Here is a 9,214-nt window from a genome sequence, read left to right as displayed (position 1 = left end):
TTACTTCCACTTCTCTGGTGGATGTGCAAGTTCATACTTCTCCCTCACATTAGAGACAACCATATCCAAATGGAGCCAGTAAACCTCTTCTGACCACAGGTGACTGAGGCAAAATCCATAGCAGGCCATGTGCTTTACTTTGTGACTGTCCACTGTCTTCTGAAAGATGCCCGGATGTCTCTCCATGCCTGATAATACTGGCCCAAGTGGATGGTTCACTGCTGTTTTCAAAATAATAAAAGACTTCAACAATTGCTCCATTGCCTCAGGGGAACGTTCTGCTCCAGTACCCGGGTGAATACTGGTACTCAAATTCAGTGTGTGATTCAAGTTAGGGTCAAAGTAAGCAGCTGCCGTTATTTTGCTAGATGCTTTGTATCTGTCATGCTAGTTCCAAAGGCCACAGTAACTCTGTGAAGTCAAAGGATGATTTAAAGAAAATGCTCCTAGTTTCTCTATTCTCTTTCCATAGTAGCCTGAGAACTCAAACCTTGCTGGGCACCTGGAAGTGAAGGTAGCCGACTTCGAGGTGGCACCACGAATTGATCTCCGTGCTCCTTCCCAAGCCTCACTCCATAGGTGAACAGAGGTCCCGCCTCTGCTGGGACGATGGCAGCCAAGGCAGCTGCCAACATGCACCCTCCTGGGTGGTACTGCGTTCGCGCAGTCCCTGCATGACTGGCTACTGTCTGTGATTTATGACCTTGCCACTGCCTGGTTGTTTCTTTTTTTGAGGGGGTTGTTCTATTATTGAAAACTGGATATTAAAATTTCCAATACTATTGTATGCTTATTTCTCCCTTCAGTTCTGTCAGTGTTCACTTCCTATACCTTCATACTCTGGAATCTAATTGTATATATTTGTAACTATTATATCTTCTAAATGAATTGATTGCTTTGATTGCTTTGTACATATATGTTTTGAAAAATAGATAATGTCCTTTTTTATCTTGAACAGTTTTTCTGTTTATGTGGAATGTGTCTTTATATTAATATAGCCAATTTAGCTCTCTTTCAGTTACTGTTTGCATGTGATACATTTTCTATCCTTTCATTTTCATCCTAATTGTGTCTTTGAATCTAAAGTGAGCTTGTTGTATACAGCATATAGTTGGATCATAATTATCCATTCTGTCAATGTCTGTCTCTTAATTGGTGGGTTTAATGTGGTTATATTGCATGTAACTAATTATAAAGACTAAAATATTTCTATTTTTATTTTTTATGTCTCATGGGCTTTTTTTGGTTCTTGTATTCCTTCATTACTCCTTTCTTTTGCAGTAAGTAACTATTTTCTAGTGAAGTATTAACGCTTCTCTATTTTTTTAAATCTCTCTATATAGTTGTTGCTGTAGGGCTTACCATATACATTATATCTTATCAGATGCATATTTGTATTAGTTAAATTCCAGTGATATATAGAAACATTACTCCTATATAGCTCTATTCCCTTTCTCCTCCCCTTTTTGTCATATTATTATTGTACATACTACATCTATTAATATTACATAATATTAACTATTATAATTATTATTTATTATCATTAATACTTCACCATCTGTAGTCATTTCTTTAGCCCAGTACGGCTTTGTTTCCACCCAACTCTTTTGAATTATTATTGGTAACATATCACAAGTATATTACATTTTTATATGTTGTAAGTCCAGTCATATATACATATTATTTAATACAATTGCTTTTCAGTCTAAGAGAAAGGAGAAAAATATGAATTTATATTGACTTTTATAATTACATAATTATCTTTACCATTATTCTTTAAGTTTTAAATTAAATTTCAATTAGTTAATATACAGTGTAATATTAGTTTCAGGTATACGATACAGTGATTCAATGTTTCCATACAATACCTTATCCTTATCACAAATGCACTCCTTATTGCCCATCACCTATTTAACCCATTCCCTCACACACCTTCCCTATGGTAGCTATAGTCTAGAGTCTATTTCTTGGTTTGCCTCTCTGTCTTATATTTTTCCCTGTGCTCATTTATTTTGTTTCTTAAAATTCCACATATGAGTGAAATGGTTTGTATTTCTTTGACTGATTTATTTTGCTTAGCATATTAGTCTCTATTTTTTGTTTGCATTTGAATTACCATTTGGTGTCACTTGCTTTGATCCTGAAGAAATTCTTCCAGTATTTCTTATAAGAATGGCCTGCTAAAAATAAATTTCCCCAGTTTTCTTTATCTGGAAATGTTTTTATGTTGCCTTCACTTTTGAGAAATAGCTTTACTCTATGTAGGATTATGTGGCTGTGATATTAACTTGTATATTTAATAAAACCAGTATAGGTATTTAGGAAATTTAGATAAATTAAATTCTTCATGAGAAAAAAAACCCAACTCTTCCAGAAAACAAAATATGTACTTTTATTAAATTCAATATTATAATCAGAATGAAGAAATGTATCTGTATATAAGCTAAAATTATCAAACTAGTCTTATTTGCTTAAGAATTCATGTAAATATGGATTATTACTAAAAATGATCCTAAGATCTAGTTTCTTTGAGAAAGGTGGTTTTCTATTTGTCTGTCTTCCTGAAAGGCCAGCACATTTTTAAAGTAGCAGATTTTTAATAATGTTTTTCTGAAAATAAATAAATTGAAAAAAAAAGTAGCAGATTTTTAAAATCTACTTAAATTTTTTATTTTTTTATTTTTATTTTTTTTAAAGATTTTATTTATTTATTTGACAGACAGAGATCACAAGTAGGCAGAGAGGCAGGCAGAGAGAGAGGGAAGCAGGCTCCCTGCTGAGAAGAGAGCCTGATTGGGGGCTCAATCTCGGGGTCTTTTTTTTTTTTAATTTTTTATTTCTTTTCAGCGTAACAGTATTCATTGTTTTTGCACCACACCCAGTGCTCCATGCAATCCGTGCCCTCTATAATACCCACCACCTGGTTCCCCCAACCTCCCACCCCCACCCCTTCAAAACCCTCAGATTGTTTTTCAGAGTCCATAGGGGATTGATCCCAGGACCCTGGGATCATGACCGAGCTGAAGGCAGAGGCTTTAACCCACTGAGCCACCCAGGCACTCCAAAATTTGCTTAAATTTTTTAAAGTAGCAGTTTTTTTTTTCCCTCTGGGAATTATTGTATTTAAGCATTTTTTAGAATCAATAATTCAAGAAGACTAGGGTTTGAACTAATTTTAAGAAAATTATCAAATTTATTAAACTTTCCAAACATAAAAAAACATATGCTCTCACATACTTAGGAGGAAAGACTTTATTTACAGACACACCAAGAGCTTGCAGATTCAGCTCCACAACCTAAGGTCAAATGCAAATTCAGACACAATGACATATTCCAACAAACTTCGCAGGAAAAAAAATATTATTGCTAAAAGGTGATTGAGAATGGATACTTCGTAGCTTTAATCATTAGCATAGGAGGTTTCTGCAATATTCAAAGAGTCTTTTCATTCTCTCCTATTCACTCAGGAATGGCATTTATTAAACAAAAGAAACGCAATGTTCCTTTTACATTTTGAAGGTTTCACAGGCTTTCAGTCTTGAACCTTGTTATCAAAGACAGGGCACCAGTCTCTAAACTGGAGAAAAAAATTATCAGTTTCTCCTCTGGAGCAGGCACTTACAACATCCAATCTCCCTAGCTGGGGAAGCCCAGTGAAGGCAGCTGGCTGGAATCCCAATTGAGAGGCCTGGGCAGAGCATCCTCCCCTCAGGTAAGACTTCTATTTGACCATCTCCATGTATTTATAGGGCAAATGATGGGGTCTGAAGTTAAATATTTATTTGCCTACATGCAGTTTGGAGTGAGCTACATTCCTATGTTATCATGTCTTAATGTATTCAAGGATCCTGGCTATGTGTGCATGCCTCCCTTCCCAGATTCCATTCCGGTGGCGGGGCAGGGGGTGTGCAGCCCAGCCTGGAGCAGGAGGGGGTGTAAGGTGAGATTTATAACTCTTGGCCTCCAGACAAAAAGGGCTAGTTCTTACCTGGAGGTCAGCTAATGTCAACTAGTTAGGCTCCTGAAGTCACTTATGCAACACAAATCTCACAAACCATATTCTTTAGCTTGTCTGTGTATGTGCATGTTGGGGTGGTCAGGTATGCAGGACAAATCAAAGGAACCTCCACCCATACAATACAGATGTAGAGAATCTTATTCTAAAATTTATACGGAAAGGGTGCCTGGGTGGTTCAGTCGTTAAGTATCTGTCTTAGGCTCAGGTCCTGATCCCAGGATCCTGGAATGGAGCTCCGCATCAGGCTCCCACCTTGGCAGGAAGCCTGGTTCTCCGTCTCCCACTCCCCCTACTGCTGTTGCCTCTCTTGCTCTGTCTCTCTCTGTCAAATGAATAAATAAAATCTAAAAATAAAAAAAAATTTATATGGAAATACAAAACACTAGAATAGTTAAAACATAATTGATAAGGAATAAGAAAGTAAAAAGAATCATTTTATGTGATGTTAATCTTACTATATAGTTACAGCAATTAAGATAATGTGGCATTAGAAGAGGTATAGACGCATATATCAGTAGAACAGAACATAGAACTAAAAATTAACTTAATTTGTCACAGACTTAAATGTAAAGTGTAAAATTATAATAATTTCAGAAAATATCACTGGGGAAAATGGATCTAGGCCTAGGCAAAGTTCTCTGATTTGACAATCAAAAGCACAATCCATTTTTTTTCTTCAATTTATTTATTTTCAGAAAAACAGTATTCATTATTTTTTCACCACACCCAGTGCTCCATGCAAGCCGTGCCCTCTATAATACCCACCACCTGGTACCCCAACCTCCCACCCCCCCCGCCCCTTCAAACCCCTCAGATTGTTTTTCAGAGTCCATAGTCTCTCATGGTTCACCTCCCCTTCCAATTTACCCAAATTCCCTACTCCTCTCTAACACCCCTTGTCCTCCATGCTATTTGTTATGCTCCACAAATAAGTGAAACCATATTATAATTGACTCTCTCTGCTTGACTTATTTCACTCAGCATAATCTCTTCCAGTCCCGTCCATATTGCTACAAAAGTTGGGTATTCATCCTTTCTGATGGAGGCATAATACTCCATAGTGTATATGGACCACATCTTCCTTATCCATTCATCCGTTGAAGGGCATCTTGGTTCTTTCCATAGTTTGGCGACTGTGGCCATTGCTGCTATAAACATTGGGGTACAGATGGCCCTTCTTTTCACGAAATTAGACCTCATCTAAATCAAAAACTTTTCTTTGTGGGAGATGCTATGAAGGAATGAAAATACAAGCTACAGACAGGAGAAAAATTTGAAAGCCATGTATCCAACAAAAAAGTACTATCTAGAAAATAAAAATAACTCGTAGAGCTCAACAATCAACAACCAAGGAATCCAAGAAGAAAAAGCGCAAAAGACAGCAAAAATTCCACCAAAGGCGATATACAGATGGCAAATAAGCACCGTAAAATATCTTCAACATCATTAGTCATCATTAATCATTAAAAATGCAAATTAAGACTTCAGTGAGAATATTACTACACACATATTAGAACAACTAAAATTAAAAAATGGTAACACCAAATACTGGAAAGGATGTGGAGGGAAGCTAGATTGCTTATACATTTCTGGAGGGAATGTAAAATAGGTTTAGCCACTTTATAAGACAGTATGGCACTTTCTGTAAAACTAAATATGAATTTAACATACAAGCCAGAAATATCACTTGTGGGTTTTTAGACCACAGAATTAAAAGTTTAATTTTACACAGAAACATCTACACAATAGTTCACAGTAAACTTACTCGTAAGTCAATGATTGGAAAAACCCAATGAATGAATCCTTGAACGTATGAAACAAACTGGTATAACCATATTATGGATCACTACTCAAAATTAAAAAGTAAACTCTTTTATAAAAGATATTTATTTATTTACTTGACACAGACATACTGAGAAATGGAACATAAGCAGGGGGAATGGGAGAGGGAGAAGCAGGCTTCCTGCCAAGCAGGGAGCCCAATGTGGGGCCCAATCTCAGGACCCTGAGATCATGACCTGAGCCAAGGCAGACGCTTTAATGACTGAGCCACCCTGCTGCCCAAAAAGTAATAAATTCTTGACACCTGCAAAAACTTTGATAGATCTCCAGGGAATTATGGGTTTTTTAAAAAAAGCCAATTCTAAAACTTATGTATTTTATGATTCCATTTATATAAGATTTTTGAAATGACAAAAATTTAGACATGAAGACAGTTTAGTAGTTTCCAGTGGTTTGGTATGGAGAATCATTCTAGAAGGAAGATAGGTGTAATTGCAAAATGCTAACACTAGGGAGATCATTGTGATGTTGGACTTGTTTAGAATTTTGTCTGTTGTGGTGGAAACATGGACCTACACAAGATAAAACTGCATAGAAGTAAGTACACACACACACGCACACACTGAAGTAAAACTGAAACAACCTAAATGAGATCAGTGGGTATTATCAATGTCAGTATCCTAGTTCTGATAGTATACTATAATTTTGTAATATATTTTCACTGGGAAAAATCGGATAAAGTGTACCTTGGATTTCTAAGCATTATTTCTTACAGCTGCATGTGAATCTACAATCATCTCAGAATAAAATGTTAAAAATATCTTAATTTTTTTTTACAAAAGGAAGACATGTATCTAATTCTTCCTGAATCTATGCTGCACTCATCCAGGGGAAGAAATATCTAGTATATTGCTTATTGAAATTGCATAGATCTGAATCATAGTTTTGAGGTGGCAAAGTGGGTTTCCTGTATTTAGCTATCTTACTATAGACCTACCAGTATTAGATTTAGGATTCAGAAGAAAAATACCATACATAGTCATTTATACGTTTACTGAAACTGAAAAATTAAATCATAGTTTTTTCTTATAAAGAGTAAATCCTGGGGCGCCTGGGTGGCTCAGTGGATTAAGCCGCTGCCTTCGGCTCAGGTCATGATCTCAGGGTCCTGGGATCGAGTCCCACATCGGGCTCTCTGCTCAGCAGGGAGCCTGCTTCCCTCTCTCTCTCTGCCTGCCTCTCCATCTACTTGTGATTTCTCTCTGTCAAATAAATAAATAATAAAATCTTTAAGAAGAAAAAAAAAAGAGTAAATCCTGATCAGACTAATTTTCCAATTGAGTAACATACTGAACATTTTCCATAAATTGACTGAACTATGTTTGTGGCACCAAGATTTAGAAAAAGGATTTTAAAGGACATATAAAATATGCAATATACCAGAAATTATATCCTTTGCAAATTAAAAATATGAGGGGGATGTTTTCAAGATTTGTTTAGGGATATGAGAAAAAAATTTTTAAAATTTACCTTAAAATTTTGCTCTTGAAAAGTATCTACTGTTCTGTTCTGCACTAAGACCCTGGGGGGTTTCTCTTCAGTACAAGTGGGATTCCAATCTGACTTCTCAATTGTTTTCTCTTCAGGATTCTCTGCGCAATATTTGACATTAGGCTGGAAAAATGTCCTGCCCTTTAAGGGAGGAATAACAGGTTTTCTCATCATCTCTGTGTTTTTCTAGGATTTTTTTTTCTGAACATCCTAAGCACTTCAACTGTCCATCACCCTTTAAAAAAGTTAATGATGTTCATGACGAATTAAAAATTTAAATCTTAAACCACTTATGGTAAATAATATTGATTGGGCTTATTCCTTTTGACAGAAGTACAATCTAAAGCACAGTGTGGCTTAAGGTGACTTCTTGGAAATCACAAAATAGCTTTAAGAAATAGAGACTGGGAAGAATCCGAGATCTCCTGACCCTCAGTTCTGATAACTTACAATCAATGCTAATTATTAAGTGTTATCTGAATGAACACCAGCAACCCCCCCAACAGCCTTAGGAGGTCACATCTGTTGCTATTTTCATTTTAAGGATGAATAATGAAATCTTGGAAGAGTTAATATATCTGTCCAATGTCATGAAGCTGTTAGGTACTAAAGCCATAAGACCAGGGATCCGATCTTAAGATATCTCATGCCATTATCCCCTATATTGAAAGATGACATTGTTCTGCAAAAATTAAAACAATCATGGCCCATCTACTTCTTTACTTGCCATTAGGATAAAAGAATTCTTTTTTTAAAAAGAGCAGAAAAAGAAAAAACTAAAGCAAAGGAAAAACAAGCAAACACGAAACTATGATTACATGCTCAGTGTGATGAAGAAGAGTAAGACTTGTCTTATAAGGTGACCTGAAATATGAATTAAGTAAGGAGGTGGTAAAAAGGGATATCTGAAGGCAGGTTGTTACAGGAAAGCACATAGAAAGGCATGGAAGCATGCCTAGTGAGTTAGTGTTAGAGGAAGGAAAAAGAGGCTAATGTGGCTGGAGAAAATGTTACTTATTCATTCAACAAATATTCAACTATCCATGATCTAGGAACTACTATAGGCACTTAGGATATATTAATGAACAATAAACAAAGATTTATGCTCTCCTGGAATTTATATTGTTCCACCACAGGAGATTGGTGATTTAAAAAAAGAACATATGAATAAAATATATTGTATTCCAAAAGGTGATAAATAATGTGGAAAAGAAAAAGAAACAAAAAGGAAGAAGTGGAATTAGGAGTGTGGGGTGAGAGAAGCTTAAAAAATATTAACTATTCTTGTCATTGATATGACTTTTATTGGGTGGAAATTTTCTCTTTTGTGCTGCTTTTGTCAGGTGTCAATGTAAATGCTATAATGGCTTCACTGCGCAGGGGTCAGAACACATTTTCCCAATATTTGGTGGAAACTTGACTTGTTTAATATATCAGAATACCGGGGACGCTAATACCTGACAGCTTTTTGTCATCAAGTGTTAATTTTTAAATTAACACCCACTGCCGTATTGCCAATAAATCTGGACTTTGGTTCTCTAGGTTTGAGACCTGGCCTGGTAGAAACTCTGACCAGGTGCAGACACATTGTGTCTTGCTTTCCACCCATGCAGATTCTAACAGGTGGACTGAGCACATAATCATAACCCTTTCACTTTTGTGGAGGGGAACTGAACTCCATTTCTTGGGGCGGGTCAGAAGTCTGGTCCCGCCTTCCAGTACAAAATTGATTGAATCACGGGGTCACGTGGCCTAAATTCTGCCAATGGAAGTCCTCTCCCAGCCAGTTTGACTTTGGAAAGGAACCATTAAGACGCCGAGCGTTAGCAAACCTGTTTCTTGTTTTTAGAAAGTTCCTGGGAG

General features: G+C 36.3%; 1 pseudogene; it reads right to left on the bottom strand.

Moving 5' to 3' along the window:
- Positions 1 to 635, bottom strand: LOC122896559 (annotated as a pseudogene).
- Between the last annotated feature and the right edge of the window lie 8,579 nt (positions 636 to 9,214).

The sequence above is a fragment of the Neovison vison genome, chromosome X (assembly GCF_020171115.1).
Source record: "Neovison vison isolate M4711 chromosome X, ASM_NN_V1, whole genome shotgun sequence".
NCBI lineage: Eukaryota > Metazoa > Chordata > Mammalia > Carnivora > Mustelidae > Neogale > Neogale vison.
The sequence above is the reverse complement of the archived record's forward strand: the minus strand, read 5'-3'. Positions and strand labels throughout refer to the sequence as shown.